The sequence below is a fragment of the Aegilops tauschii genome, chromosome 2, assembly GCF_002575655.3.
Source record: "Aegilops tauschii subsp. strangulata cultivar AL8/78 chromosome 2, Aet v6.0, whole genome shotgun sequence".
NCBI lineage: Eukaryota > Viridiplantae > Streptophyta > Magnoliopsida > Poales > Poaceae > Aegilops > Aegilops tauschii.
Genome location: NC_053036.3, coordinates 638,994,432 through 639,010,947, shown reverse-complemented (window position 1 = coordinate 639,010,947; position 16,516 = coordinate 638,994,432). Strand labels below are relative to the sequence as shown.

At 43.8% G+C, this 16,516-nt stretch overlaps 1 long non-coding RNA gene across 3 annotated transcripts; it reads right to left on the bottom strand.

Moving 5' to 3' along the window:
• Window positions 1–11,127: 11,127 nt before the first annotated feature.
• LOC120973883 (uncharacterized) lies at window positions 11,128–14,550 on the bottom strand. Of its 3 annotated transcripts, XR_012203629.1 has the most exons (5): window positions 14,240–14,542; window positions 14,115–14,167; window positions 13,076–13,989; window positions 11,660–12,541; window positions 11,128–11,538 (listed from the first exon to the last, which is right to left on the bottom strand). It is a non-coding gene; the product is annotated as an uncharacterized lncRNA (long non-coding RNA). The 3 variants fall into 3 exon arrangements; XR_006670852.2 differs by having other exon boundaries at window positions 13,076–14,167; window positions 14,240–14,550; XR_005769470.3 differs by having other exon boundaries at window positions 11,660–11,734; window positions 13,076–14,167; window positions 14,240–14,550.
• Between the last annotated feature and the right edge of the window lie 1,966 nt (window positions 14,551–16,516).

The following is a 16,516-nucleotide window of genomic DNA, read 5'->3' as shown; positions in this document are numbered from 1 at the left end:
TGAGATTTGGCCTATTTGTGAAGTTAACATGCGGAATATATATGTAGATCACTAAGAGCATCTCCAACAAGTGCCCAAAAAGAGCTCCGTGCACTAAAAAATCGTCTTTTTAGGCGCCAAACAGCTCCAACGGATGCTGTAAAATATTGCGCGCGTTAAAAAGTTTTGGGCACGGGCTGAGAAACGCTATCACGCGCAGCATATTTTGGGCTCCGGATTGCGTGCGCTTCACAATTTGCACTGTGTGCTTTTTTGGTCGCGCGTTTTTGGGCGTCTGTTAAAACAATGTTGGCCCCGGCGCATTAAAAGTGCTACAGTGGCGCGCTATAACTTTTAATGAAGATGCTCTAGAAAGATGACACTCTTTGAAGAAGATTATAGGGAACGCCCGGCGCGCCTTCGCACTTTGAGCAGTTGTGGACGTGCTCTGAGTGCATAGGCGAATGATGTGCTCAATTTGATAATCAGAAACACCTTTTTATGCTATAATCACAAATAACTCGATTATCTATGTAAATCAAAGCATCCACGCTTAGCACAAACCTTAATTTGGCCGGACACTGACAAAACTCTATTTTTGGCCGGCTAGCACGAGGGAAAATAGTATTCGTATGCATCTTGATTTGAAACAAATTTGTGCTGACAGGTTTTGAGAGATGGATAAATGGCTCGATCAGATGTACACCCGAATTGAATCCATACACAGCAATCTATCTCCACCAAAAAGGGTATATTCTTCAACACATCCTAAAACTAGCAAAGTAGGTACAACTTATACGTATCTTGCTTGTTTTCTACACAATCTTAAGTTGATCCATTCGTATGTCATCTCCCACATATGACGAAACGATGGACATAAATGGCCAATCCATCTCATACAACACCGGGGTTGTGTATTGGCATGCGAGATCACATATCCATAGTGTCTACCACAACAGGTGCTACTACACGAGGCTGCTGGAAACCAGCGCGTGCCCCTTAAACGCTCAGTTCTTTCGTCCTTGAGGTGCAACGGCATCTTCTCCCTGTTCTTGAGGTCGATAATGGAGAAGGCACTACCTTGTTCGACAAGTAGAGCACCTCTGCTCTCTGCAAAGAAGACTTGGTCTATTCTCACATTCCCCAGCTTCGTCAGCTGAGAGTTTTGCCAAATGCAGTCATGGTCGTCCTCATCTTGTTCTTGCTTGGTCCAAAGATTTGCGACACCATTGCCTTGTATAGTAACAAGTGAGAAACTTCCTTCTTCTCCAGCGATGCATGGTATTGGTGGCCGTGGCAATGCTGCTTCGAGTTTAATCGGTATATTGGTCAAAGAGACATGGGAGGTGGCCACACTTATGTTAAGACTGGCGATCAAGTTTGTCTTGTTATCCTTGAACAGCCAGTGCACAGTACCATGCGTTACTATTCCGGCGCGCGGGCCACAAGTGGTGAGCCTGGAAGCCGAGCAACACTTGACCGGCGCACTCCAACGACCGGGCGTGTCAGAGGAGTAGGTGCAGGCACAGAGGAAGCCGTTCTTGTCATCTTTATAAATCAATAACACTTGAAACGTTGGTGCCTGCTGCTCCTGTTTGCGGCCCAAGTTGGAACCATCACCGACGACGGCATGATCGGTGGCCGTGATAATCGCGCAGCCTACCAAGGCATAGTCCAAGTTGGACGTCTTGTTGAAGGGAGTCGGCGGGAGAAGCTGCGTGCTCCTTCTGTCAAGCAGAGGGCGGCACACCGCTAGGTTAAGCTTCTGCGGGCCGCAGTCGCCGTCTCCCTGCTGCCGCGAGGAAGAAAGCAGCAGAACGCGCGCGAGGAGGAAACCGCGGCGCGCCGCAAGCGGCCTCGCGTGGCCAAAGAGCCGTTGGTTACCGCTGTGGATGGTGACGCAGGAGTCGAAGGTACGACGATGCACGTCGAGGCCAGCCTGAAGGCTGAGGAACCGTGGAGGATGGTAAAAATCATCTTTTGTCATGTAATTGCAGGGGGCGTAATAGTTCTGGGAGAAGATCCCGGCGAGGACGCAGGGGCGGCGCGCGGTGTCCGGCCAGAGGCCGGCGCGGCGGAGGAAGTCCCGGTCGGTGACGATGCGGCGCCACCGCTTGCAGGTGGCCGCACAGCGGAGGAGGTCGCGTAGGCCCGGCAGGCGCACGAAGACTTCGCGCAGGGCGTCGTCCCCGATCTCGGCGCCGGCCCGTGTGATGACCATCGACATGATCGGTTTGGGTTAGCTAGCCTAGGGCTCGGCCAGATAGATCGATCTGTACCGTACCGTATAGGTGTGTTTGTCTCGACGGAGGCTTGATGGATCTCCCGGTTGAGCTTAGCTATATATATAGGACGAGGAGGCTGGACGATCTTTTTTTTTAAGTAATAACAAAAGCAAAGAAATCCGTATTTCCTTTGATTTGTTTCGTTCGGTCAGACATGCAGTTTTTTTAGGAATTATAAATAGATTAGTACCATCTTGGATTTTGGCAAAAATATGGACGTGTTGAAAAAAACTGAAAGCGTAAATTCACGAGTAGAAGCGTATTGTGACGGTGAACCTACGGAGTCAATCCGTGCTTTATCTATCCCATGTCATAATACGCTTTCTTCTCATGTCATAATACGCTTTTACGATTTGTATAGACAAAATCGTAATATAAACGAGGTGGTACTAATTTTATGGAAATTTTATCCATCGTCTAAGAAAATTTAGTCCGAAGGCCGCTACGCGCCCAACAGGCTGGGCCTCAACCTGATGTTCCGCACGCTGCCTCGGCCACATCGTCAAGATGGAAAAACTTTCCTGATAGCCGGCTCCTGCCACCGTCAGGGCGGAAAAAGAATGAAAACTAATCTAATCCACTTGTGAATCAAACTCCCAACCTCGGCTTCCATCTATGGGGAAGTAGCCAGCCGCACGGTACTATGATAGCACGAGATTCGATTTCTATTAGTCCCATATCGCTTCTTTAAATAAAATCAGCCAAGAGAGACCCGATAAATCCCACACAAAAAGAAAGAAAAGATAACATAGAGGCAAGGAGGGGACAATCCAGACGCGGTGGATGGCGGGATTCGACGGTCGGCAGCCGGCAGGGTGCTCGTGCTGCCGGCGATGAACACACCACATAGAGGCAGGCAGGGAGGGGCCGGGGCGGTGATCGAGGTAGACTATGTCGGCGGCGGCTGCACATCGGGACTGGCGATCAGGAGGGTGCGGTGGCTTGTGTTGATGGGGACGACAGATCCAGAGTGGAGGCCAGCTCCGGACGCGGCGGATGGCGGGGTTCGTCGGTCGGCGGGGTGCTGGACGCTGGTGCTGTTGGCGACGAACACAACACAGAGCAGAGGAACTCAGGTACCAGCAGCACAGTCCGCCACCAGCTTCTCTCTTTCCATGTCGCGGACAGCCGCAGACTTTGCGGTTGGGCACGTACTGAGGACTGGAAGAGCGCACGCACGCTGCGGTCGTTTAGGACCCCACACCAGCACGTTGCCGGGACACTTGAGGAGCTGGCCTGCAAAGGCGCAGTACTGTGCGAGCACAGCCGCGCGGCCCTTCTCGATGGCGGCGGAGCCGGCGTCGGCGAAGGCGTACATGGTAGCCATCTGAATCTGGTAGTGGTATGTGATCCTGTTGAGGATGGACAGGGGATGTACTGACGCCTGACAAGACATCGACGGCCAGTGTTGTATACGGTTTAACTCCATGCAATCAAGTTGAATCGTTGAATCGGTGACGAAAAGTTTGCTTGATAGCTGCTTGTGGATTCTCCCGATCAGAGAGAGTAGGCTGGTAGTACGAGTTACTCTGTATTTTCATTGGACGGAGCATACGCGGAATGTTGCGACGCCCGCCGGACAATGCGGCGTGTCCGCTTGAACCCGTTTGTGATGATGCAGTCAGCCCTGTGGCAGCTTTGCGGGTTTTTGTTTGACAGCGGAGCGGCGGGATGACCCGTCCATCTTGCAACCTGACGCAAGGGCGCGGCAGGCGCTGCTAGCCGGCGGTGCGGGACGCGGGAGCTGTGGCATGCGGTCGCTGCGCTGTTGAGACGTGGAGGTGGATTGGATTGGGTCTTCCCTGACGAAGACAATCTTCATGGTACCTGATGAAGACTGCCGCTATAGCTGCATGAGCGCGACCCCAACAAAATGTAGATGTACATTTTTTTTGCGGGAAGAAAAAATGTAGATGTACACGTACGCACAGGACGCTCTTGCTCTTAATGAAAAAACTAACTATACACATGAGTCTTTGTTTTGCCACAAAGATAATCCTATTTCGGGTACAATGACCAACCAAGAGCATATAAAAAATAGACTTTGTGTCAGAAAATTAAATAAACCCACAATGACAAAATAAATTTTCAATATCTCTAAGAAAAAGAATGAATTTGAGGTAACCTAAATTAATTATTAGCCTCCTTAGGTTTCCTCAATTTAAAATTGTACCAGCAAAAATAAGGTTTGAAAATGCAGAAATTTTGTTGGAAATGTCATCAATGAGATTTTGTAAAGTAAAAAACTCTCTTATTTTGTGCACAAAGACTACAATTAACATGCTAAAAATCGACACTAGCAGTAGATACACTATAGCTATAAATCTATGTATGAAATAATGCATGTCTTAGTTGTCGGGGAACGTAGCAGAAATTCAAAATTTTCTACGCATCAACAAGATCAATCTATGGAGTTTACTAGCAACGAGAGGGAAGGAGTGCATCTACATACCCTTGTAGATCGCGAGCGGAAGCGTTCAAGAGAACGGGGTTGATGGAGTCGTACTCGTCGTGATCCAAATCACCGATGATTCTAGCGCCGAACGGACGGCACCTCCGCGTTCAACACACGTACGGAGCAGCGACGTCTCCTCCTTCTTGATCCAGCAAGGGGGGAGGAGAGGTTGATGGAGATCCAGCAGCACGACGGCGTGGTGGTGGAAGTAGCGGGATTCCAACAGGGCTTCGCCAAGCGCTGCGGGAGGAGGGAGATGTGTCACGGGAGGGAGAGGGAGGCGCCAGGGCTTAGATGTTGCTGCCCTCCCTTCCCCCACTATATATAGGGCCAAGGGAGAGGGGGGGGGCGCAGCCTTGGCCCTTCCTCCAAGGAAGGGTGCGGCCAGGGAGGAGTCCTTCCCCCCCAAGGCACCTCGGAGGTGCCTTCCCCCTTTAGGACTCTCCCTTTTCCTTATCTCTTGGCGCATGGGCCTCTTGGGGCCGGTGCCCTTGGCCCATATAGGCCAAGGCACACCCCCTACAGCCCATGTGGCCCCCCCGGGGCTGGTGGACCCCCTTGGTGGACCCCGGACCCCTTTCGGCACTCCCGGTACAATACCGATAAAGTGCGAAACTTTTCCGGCGACCAAAATAAGACTTCCCATATATAAATCTTTACCTCCGGACCATTCCGGAACTCCTCGTGACGTCCGGGATCTCATCCGGGACTCCGAACAACTTTCGGGTTACCGCATACTAATATCTCTATAACCCTAGCGTCACCGAACCTTAAGTGTGTAGACCCTACGGGTTCGGGAGACAGGCAGACATGACCGAGACGACTCTCCGGTCAATAACCAACAGCGGGATCTGGATACCCATGTTGGCTCCCACATTCTCCTCGATGATCTCATCGGATGAACCACGATGTCGAGGATTCAATCAATCCCGTACCAAATTCCCTTTGTTTATCGGTATGGTACTTGCCCGAGATTCGATCGTCGGTATCCCGATACCTTGTTCAATCTCGTTACCGGCAAGTCTCTTTACTCGTTCCGTAACTCACATCATCCCGTGATCAACTCCTTGGTCACATTGTGCACATTATGATGATGTCCTACCGAGTGGGCCCAGAGATACCTCTCCGTTTACACGGAGTGACAAATCCCAGTCTCGATTCGTGCCAACCCAACAGACACTTTCGGAGATACCTGTAGTGCACCTTTATAGCCACCCAGTTACGTTGTGACGTTTGGTACACCCAAAGCATTCCTACGGTATCCGAGAGTTGCACAATCTCATGGTCTAAGGAAATGATACTTGACATTAGAAAAGCTCTGAGCAAACGAACTACATGATCTTGTGCTAGGCTTAGGATTGGGTCTTGTCCATCACATCATTCTCCTAATGATGTGATCCCGTTATCAACGACATCCAATGTCCATGGTCAGGAAACCGTAACCATCTATTGATCAACGAGCTAGTCAACTAGAGGCTTACTAGGGACATGGTGTTGTCTATGTATCCACACATGTATCTGAGTTTCCTATCAATACAATTCTAGCATGGATAATAAACGATTATCATGAACAAGGAAATATAATAATAACCTATTTATTATTGCCTCTAGGGCATATTTCCAACATTAGTAACTATTTTTGGCACTATTAAAGTTGAATTGTAAATTAAGCTTTCACTGCTTATGCTATTAGTGCTTCACCATATTGACGTGATGGGCATGTACCCATGGAGTGTCTTAAACAATTATTATTACGCCAATGATTTTATTTCTCCCGTTGCAACGCACGGGCATGTTGCAGTACAGCTCAAGGCAGATCGTAGATTACATGGCTAAGCAGCCCACCTGTTTTTTGTAATTGTTTGTTGTGTTATTTAAATTAAATTGGTTTATGTATTCTGCTGGAGCAGTCACATGTCATACTAATTTCAGAAGAACAATTTCTAATTTAATGGTTAATGTATTGTTGGTCTAAAATGAAAATCCCAAACAAAAACAGAGTCACAATTTGTATTTATGCGACGAATAATGGAAGTTTCAAATGCTAAATTTAAACTAAGATTTTTGGAATAAACTGTTGTCTCTAAAGCTTGTCTCATGTAAGCCATCAACTAAATGTATTATATTAGCATGAATAATTGTTAAGTGCAACCAGTGGTCAGTTTTATTTGATTTTGAATAAACAAGGTGCGCTATACATTATATGATCTCAGTAGCAACGGGAGAGAAAACATAACACACGCTCTTAACGCAACAACCATCACTCAAGACCACAATAGGTCCATCTCCTTTATTTTTGCGAGGCATCATATTTGTGTTGCCGCTTATCCTCCTTCTCACACCCTCGCCGGCGATGGCCTCGGTGTTCACACAAAACAACAAAAAACGTGTGTTGAATATGGTTAATCCTAAGGCATCTCTCTCTCCCTCTCTCCTTCCTCTCCCTCTCTCTCTCTCTCTCTCTCTCGCTCTCTCTCTCTCTCGCTTTCTCTCACTCTCGCGATGAGAAATCTGTTGTTTTCCCCTGCGACATTTTTCAGAGGTATGCATGTGTAGTTATCGATGTTTTCTTTTCCGGGGTGTTTATTTGCAATCTGGATCGCCGCCGGTATGAAAAAAACGAATCTTGCGCTATAAATTATAAGTTTGCTTCAATAACAATACTTTAAAAATATTTAACAGGTAAAATTAACATCATATTTAGATTCCACACATTTTTCTAATAAAATTTCATATATAATATGTTAAAATCGAAGTTAGGGTTTAAAAGATACAGATAATCTAGAAAATCATTTGGTTTGACTCAAATATATTCCAAAATAATATTTAAAACTACTTAACATGTACAAATAATCTCATATTCATATTCTACATATTTTTCTAATCAAATTTCATATATAACATATTTAAATCGGAGTTACGGTTTAAAAGATATGGATGATTTTAAAAAGCATTTGTTTGACTTAAATATGATCCGCGGATGAATTACCTAAAACGGTTTAAAAGATACAGATAATTTAGAAAATCATTTGGTTTGACTCAAATATATTCCAAAATAATATTTAAAACTACTTAACATGTAAAAATAATCTCATATTCATATTCTACATATTTTTCTAATCAAATTTCATATATAACATGTTCAAATCGGAGATACGGTTTAAAAGATATGGATGATTTTAAAAAGCATTTGTTTGACTTAAATATGATCCGCGGATGAATTACCTAAAACATCGGGGGGTTCGAAAAATGTAAAATAACGGTTCGGGTGTGACTTAAATCCGGACGGCGGGTTGATTTCAAGAAAAGACAGGACTTTTGTGTAAAATACAAAAATAACGATTCGTTTTAACTTAAAACAGGACTGGGGGTTGAATTCTCTGAAATAGAGGGACTTTTCTGAAAAATGCCATGACTGACGAAAGAAACCCAATTTGCTTTCTTATTAGGTAAAGATTATATATATATATATATATATATATATATATATATATATATATATATATATATATATATATATATATATATATTATTACTAGCAAAAGGAGCCCGTGCGTTGAAACAGGAGAACAAAATCATCGAATGCACCAAGCGACTCATTTGTGTTGCCACTTTCATCTTCCATCTTCTCCTTCCGATCTTATCGAGGTCTGTTGTTTAATATGCCACTGTCCTTTAATTGCGCCCCCTCTATTTCGTTTCTCCATTCTCCATCAGATGCATGCTTCATCCAGCTCGCTCCTCTCTTTTGTTTCTCCATCAAATGCATGCCTCATCCTCCAACTTCGTAACATATTTAAATTGATGAGATTCTGTGTTAGAAAGTGATGTGGGACTATTTTTAATAAGTAAATTAACATGAAAAGGCTTATTAGGAGCTCACTTGGGCCTTGACGAAACTGCGTGGATGGGCCGACCCTAATAGAGCACTCGTATAGTTTTTTCCCGGCCTGACTAACATCCCGGGCAAAAAAAGAGTAACATCGCATGCCGGCCCATCTGTTGTCGATCCAGCCGCCCGCCGTTCTGCATCGAGCAGCCGTGCCGCCCCCAGCCGCTTGTCATTCTGCATCGAGCAGCCGTGCTGCCCCCAGCCGCTCGTGCCGCCGCGTTGACCCTGCTCCCACTACAGGAATCAGGAAATTTGCCGTCTGTGGTCTCTTTGACGCCAGCCTTTCGTCAGGGCTGATGACAAGGTAGGGAAGAACAGACGGCGAAGAATTAATTACTGTTGGCAAAGACACACTTTGCCGTATGTTTTTTTACAGACGACAAGCACATACTTTGCCGTCTGTTTTTATTTGACAGACAGTCTATTTTTATTTGACTGACGGCAAAGTATGGTATGTGACTGAGAGGCAACGTTTTTTAAACAACTGTACCCACAATAACTGTATTGACCTTTTAAATTTTAAAAATGCGAACAAGGTCTACAAAATGTAGACCTTGTTCAAATGCCCGTGCGTTGCACCGGGCGACAAAAGGGGCACAACCTGCTTCATGTGCCATTTCACACCATTTTTTATATCCAATTTCAATAAACGTCGATGGTAATGTTGAACGTGGAAATTTCCTTATTTTTATTAAAAGTATTGTTTTCATTAAAAATGTAACACCTTTTGAAGAATAGTTAGCATTTTTATGAAAATCGGAACATTTCTCTATAAATTAATATTTTTTATCAGCTGTATTTTTAAAGAATGTTTTTCTATTGTACATTTAGAAATGGTTTTTTTAGTAAAAAGTGATTTCGGGGGGGGGGGGGGGGGGGGGGGTTATTAAGTGTTTTTAAAAATTATAAACATATATTTTTGAAATGTTTTAAACTATTTTTATGTGTTAAATTTGTGGCCTTTTTTTGGTAATTTCTACATATATTTGGTTGTTTCGTTGGCAAGAGTTTTTTTTAACTATTTTGGCTTGGCCCAAACAAAATTTAACCATTTTGGCTTGGCCCAAACAAAATTTAACCATTTTGGCTTGGCCCAAACAAAATAGTTAACGTGCACAGAAGGACCCACGAACTCATCTTCCTACACCTGCTCTTGTACTCCATTGTGTTCTACTAAAAAAAATAGTACTCCCTTTGTGCGTCGTCGTGAGGGCACTTCCTTATCTTTCCCCATTCCCCGGTACTCCCTTGTTCGCTGCCGCCACCCGTGTAGGTGATTTACACAAGGTGAGATGCGGTCTGCCATCCGAGGCCATCGCCGCCACCGGCGCCAAGGCGACAGCTATTGCGGGTACCATCGCTTGCGTCTGGCGCACCTCTAAGCCCTAGCCAAAGCCCTAAGCTGTGGTAGCTGCTCCATGTCGTTGTTCCCCGCAGAACATCGCGTGCAGGGGCGGTCAGCTATTACCCTGAGATACAGCAGGAGCTCGTGCAGACTCTCGATGGCGCTGATTGGTTTATGTGGTTACAAACGATGAGTATTACTGTATTAGGAAGGCCCGGTACGCATGGATCCACGGGCAGAGAAGGTGACGTTTCAATCTTATTCAAATATGCATACACGTTGTGCCATTCCATTGTACTCTGAGTGGAAGTTTTGCATCGTTATTACTTTCCTTGCTGATGTAAAGCTGAAAATGGATGGATAGATGCACTGTGTGATAAGATCTGAAGAACATTTTTTTGAAGAGTATCCCGAGGTTGAGGACATTTATAGTGAATTACAGGAAGCAAAACGGTCTAGCTCCAGTTTGCATTCTTATACATATTCCTTCTACTTCTGCTTCATATAATTGTCTCAATAAACTATTATCACCATTCATTATCTAATCACACTACATAAGAGATTGTACTGAGTTTTCTATCTAAATATGCAGCCTGCTACATATAACCCTACCCCCGATCCCCAATCCTCTCGCTAGGATCTCTCCGGATTGATCAACTCCTTCTCGTTCATCCCACACACATAGGTGAGAATTATTTGAGGTTCTTCGCTAGAAGGAAGGAGTCAAGCCAATCATCAGAAACATCAAATAATCACCTATCCGAAATGAAGAAATCATCCTCTTTCCATCTTCGCCAAGATATGTTGGGTGGTTCCTGCACTTTAATTAACATGTGGTTGCGACGGCAGCAACGTGATAAAGAACCACATCAGTTGCCTCTCTCATCTGACACATGACACCCTCTGTTCTTCCATGTCATGAAAAGGGGAATAGTCTTTTTATCGGTAAGATTGAACACAATTAATCTGTATAATTAACGACACAAAGGTCTAGCTAACAATCAACCATCGTAACCACAACTGGGTACATATATTTTATGAACCTCAAGCTGTAAAAATAAGAAGAACTTTAAGCAAACAGGGAGAAAGTAGGATGCTCTTGGGCAGAATTTGAGAGGAGGTGTAGGGAGCACTTGCGTTGTTCCTGTTCGCTTAAAGCGTAGGCGCCTGGTTATCCCCAAAGGAAAGTGCCAATATACATGAGAATAATGATGAGCAGAAATGCAGAATATACATTGCATAATGCCCCAATAATCTGTTAAAACAAGACTGTCATGCAAAGCTATACATCTAAATAAACGTGGGCTTAGCATACTTAAACTGATCTAGGGGATGAAAGAAAGTTAAGGTACTCTTTCAGTAACCTTTCCAGAAAAAAAATTGATCTAGGGGATAAAACAAAGTTAAGGTATCCTTTCAGTAACCTTTCCAAAAGCAAAATCCTTCATAGCTTAACACCAGATTAGTTTAGCTACCTCAAAAAGTCTAAAAAATTGCCACGACCAGAAGATTAACACTGATAATATGAACCAGCAAGCTAAAGCTTATATGCCACATTGCTCAATCCTGTTGATGGCAACTTCTGCAGTTAATTGCATTGAAGCTTCAGATAGAATAGAACACATAAGATGCATCACTATTATGTGCATAAATGAGTTAAATGAATACATGTTAGTATTGCAAGATGATTATGTTGTTCATACCAGATAGTATCTCCATCATAATCATGTGTATATGCATTTTGGATCAAACAGGAAGATCCGAAACCTTGGTAGTTCCTGGAATACACAAAGGCCATAAGGTGGTTCATTACAGTAAACAAACCAACTTTTTTCATCATGGAAATAATATGTGCAGGTACTATTTCGTACAGATGGTGATTATTCAGTGTTTTGCTTACCTGATGGATTATTTCCTGGTCGATGAGATCTATGCTCTTACCATTATTAAAAAAAGGGATAAGACTTATATTCTCAGAACTACTTGAAATCACCAAATTATTTTTAGATTAGCACAAGAACAGAGTTAGAACTTCGTATCTCTAATACCTCTACTTAAAATGGCATTTCAAGTACTGGCAAAACCTGCCAATACCAATACATCAACACTTCCAGCAGCAGCTAATCGTGCCTTCAGATAATAGTATAATTGTATGGTGAATCAATCAGCTAGCTCTTTTGTACTTGCCTATCATGTCGCGTCCGGTCAGTTCGGAAAGTAGTCCAGTAAGTCTTCAGATGTGCGTGATTGCTAGAAAAAAAAATCCTCATGTCGCATCAGCAAGGTCAGGTTGTGCCAACATCACTAAAATTATAAGTGTTTACAGGGCCTCGTACAACCCGGAAACACCGGTGTGCTCGGCGGCGGCTCCTTGGAAGACCAGCATGTTGCATCCGAGCAGGTCGCAACGTGTGTAGCCCGTGAGGGAGGCAAGGAGACACTCAATGCTTTAGTAGTTCTCACTTGCCATTGCTTTTATGAACCAATTGCCCACAAAAACATTCAGCTTTAGGACAGAAATTGGCAATGCTTTAATAGTTGACAGAGAGCTTCTTTGTCAAGTGTTTCACAATATAACTATCTGGCTGAAAAGGGGTACAAAAAAAGTTTATGAGAAGTCAATTCTCTAACCTACAATGGTAAGGACATGTCAGCTTGGCAAGGAGCTACCTTGAACTTCCTTGAACAATATATTATGGCGGAACGGCAACAAAGAAAATCAAGGAAAGACATCAGCCGTAACTGATCGGCAAGCTTGTTTTTATAATTTTCTGAGTAATTTTCTATTATGACATTCTTACATTCAATGTTTTCTTCAGGATGGGGGCTTATATCCTTGTTAGGCAGTGAAGATGCTCTTGTGGGTCACATAACACATGTTTCACTCGCTGAAAATTAACATGAGTTCGCATATGTAAGATAGACCTGCCTAAATTTAAATTCATATTTTATAGAATAATACTTTAAAGAATTAGCACCCTGGTGTGTGAAATGTAAGGTAGTGCTATTTGCGTACGAAAAATCCAAGGAAGAATTAGCACCCAGGTGTGTGCAAAACATAGTGATATTTGCGTACATAAGTTTAGTACTTCTAAGCGTAACTTGTTGACGCCACATACCTAACAGTGCTCATAGAAGCAAGCCCCACCAGTGCCAACCTTCAACTTTCAATATCTTGAGTTCGATAGAAATCTCACTACAGCGTCCCTATCGACGATAGAAGCTCAAAGAAATATCCATCCTCCATGATCAGCATAACAATAATATCTTCACCTACTTATCCATTTATGCATCTTTCAGTTTTTTCAGAAATTACATAAGGTTAAATTAAACATTAAAAACAGTAACTATACAAATAATACATAACAACAGATAAGGAAATAGATAAGGCACACTACAATTTTCACATAATTCCAATTAAATATATACAATATCGTCTCAATTTTGATTGTGAGACTCAAAGTTGTTTACTATTTTCCTTTTTCAGGCTTCCAAGTCCATAGGCAGCTCCCTATATTTAAATTGGTATAGTGATATAAGTGTATAGCAGGGGAAGAAATATGGTGTCGTGACTGCATTAGTTCATATTAAATATTTGAGGATAATGACTGAGAACAATTATGCTGAAACTAAACCAGATTAATTAGGAGTACAGAAGCAAATCTCTTGTGCTTTTCTAATAGAAAAGTACACAATTAGTATGGCAATGACATCTATTAGTTTATAGAAAAGGATATATAGAGAGGTCTGGTCACATAGGCATCCCCATGAGATGTCTTTACCCTGAGATTTTCTAATAGAAAAGCACACAATTAGTATGGCAATGACAACTATTAGTTTATAGAAAAGGATATATAGAGAGGTCTGGTCACAGAGGCATCTACGTGAGCTGTCTTTACCCTCAGATATTTACACAAACTGTTATTGCACACAATCCAAGGATCCCTTCATTCAAGCATCTCATATATCATAATACTCTTACACGAGACAAAGAACTGGATATCATCGTGGATGCGGTCACTGCTTAGGCATACTGTCGAACACCAGAAGTGCAAACCAGTCATGGGGCATTCAACATATATTTTTGAGGAAGAAGTAGAGCATTGTGCAGAGTACTGCACTCGGATTAGCATAGAGACGCAGGAGTGGCGTACTTACATGCGAGACGCCGTCCTGAGCCTCACCTAAGCCGCCTCACCACTCTCTCCTCGCTGCAGATTGACATAGTCAAGAATCAAAACGAATTGAATAAAACAACTTTTACTGATTGTACAAGGACGTACCTCAAGTGGGCACGGCTAGCAGGACGGCGTTCCGGTTAAGTCCATGTTCCAGCGAGATTAGAAGGGCTTGATGGCAGGAGCTTGCAGGTTGAGGAGGCTTCAGGTGGCGCCAGAGAAGATTGAGACGGATGGGGAAGGGAAGGCGAACAGGGCGGCGGATGGCAGAGAGACCGCGCGCGTCAGCGGCAGCGGATGGCCGGAGAGGCGGCGTGCGGCAGCGGCGGCGGCGGCGGCGTACCCGCACGCATCGAAGGCGAGCCCTCGTGCTCGTGTTCGCCTATATTTTTCTGTTCGCTCGTAAGGCCCAAGCCGATCCACAAAACGTTTTCTCTATATAGACTTAAAATAGAACTACGCGTTCAATACGTAATTCATCAGGGACTTTTTTGCAAGAGCGCCGCGACGGTGAACAGGCCCAAGTCGGTAGGACGCAGCGAACAGGCCAAAGTCGGTAGGACGCCGCGAACTGTGAACGAAAACACGCCTTAGGTGTACAGACGAAAATATTAGTACCACCTCGAATATGTTTTAAATTCAAAATGAAAGCGTAAAATCATGGGAAGAAGCGTATTGTGACGATGAACCCACGGAGTCAATCCGTGCTTTATTATTACTAGCACAAATGCCCGTGCGTTGCAACAGAAAAAAGTTCTGTTCTTATAAACCATGTCTGGTCGGGTCGAGGAACTATATCACGGGATAAGTTGCTTATGATAAAAAAATGTATAATTTGAGGATCACGAGTTCATGACATGGAGCTTAGGACATGGGTGCGATTCAGAGTAAATTGATCTGCTGACAACATTTTCTTTTCGTAAAACTTTTGATCTATTCTTAACATCATGGCAACATAAAGAACATCAAAAATAATAAAATGTAGTAAGTAATAACAATTACGTCGAGCATTTCAATGGAAAATAAAATTGTTGCAAATTTAGTTCTAATATTAATGCCCATGACAACGTCTGGGAAAGAAATCTAGTTCCTATGAACAAAGATAGAACTTGGGGTACGATTCGAGTAAATTGATCCGATTAACAATATTTTCTTATGGAAAAAGTTCTGTTTTATTCATAGCATCATTGTGATAATATAAAGCACATTAAAAGTAATTAAATTTAATGAGTATTCAAAACTACATCATATGTTTCAACGAAAAATAAAATTAACACAAATTTAGTAAGGAATATTAATGCCGATGGCAACGTCCTCCTCTACCATGCATTATAAACCATTGTGCAACATCCTCTCCAATCATTGTGCAATGTCTTCCTTTCATTATTTTGTTGTTACTTGTGCGCCCAATCCCAATGGATGGTACTTTCTTTCTACCTTGCATGTATGTGAAGCCCCATAATTACCCCACAATTCTGGGAATTATTTCCTACCCAATCGATGATGCATCTTTTTTTTTAGATGCATGGCAAGCCCCCATGGTTGCGATGGTCAAGACTCGAGACTGCACTTGATAATTCTACACAAATATGGCAATGGAAAAGAAAGACGATAAGGGTACCTGTCCACGTAATTGAAGCTTGGTAGTGGTCATGGCATGCTGGTTCAATTAGCTTGGAGCAATCCCAGGTCAAGGTCACAACAACGGTGATTTGGATGCATGCATGGTTGTAAAGCTACATCGACAGCACTCGGTCCTTCAGCCTCTGCCGCTTTTTTATCTGATGAATTTTGCTGCTCTACTCCTGCTGCTATTGTATCACACAATAGAATTTGATCGAAAGACGAAATCTGCGTCCACTGCGACCACAAGGCTGGGCACGAATCCTTTTGTGACTGTGATTGAGACGTGTGTTCTCGACGAGTTCATTTTAACTGCGTCACCTGCATAAGAGAACTCGGCAAGGATGGTCCTTGTCGTCGGCAGCGGCGAGGCCGTAGACGGAGGAGTTGAGCCGGAGAAGCTGCAAGACGCTCTTGTAGAATGCTGGCTCAGGTATGCGGCTCGACGACTGCTTTCGGAGACGCCGAGTACAAACGCCACGCTTGAACGATTCTCTTTGGAGAGATACACGTACAAGGCCGAGATACACGTACAAGGCCGATGCTAGCTAGCCAACGCTAGCGCCTTGATTAGAACATATAAGTTGAGCGGATCGATTTCGCCGGCTACGGACGCACACACGACGAGATGCTAGTTGACGGCAACAGGCTTGCCGGCGGCGCGCGGTGATCAGTACGTGCGCCAACGCTGAGGACGTGGAGGCGGAGCAGCACTGGTTTCTTCCAGCGGAGGTATCCATCCTCTCCGTCCAGAGCAAA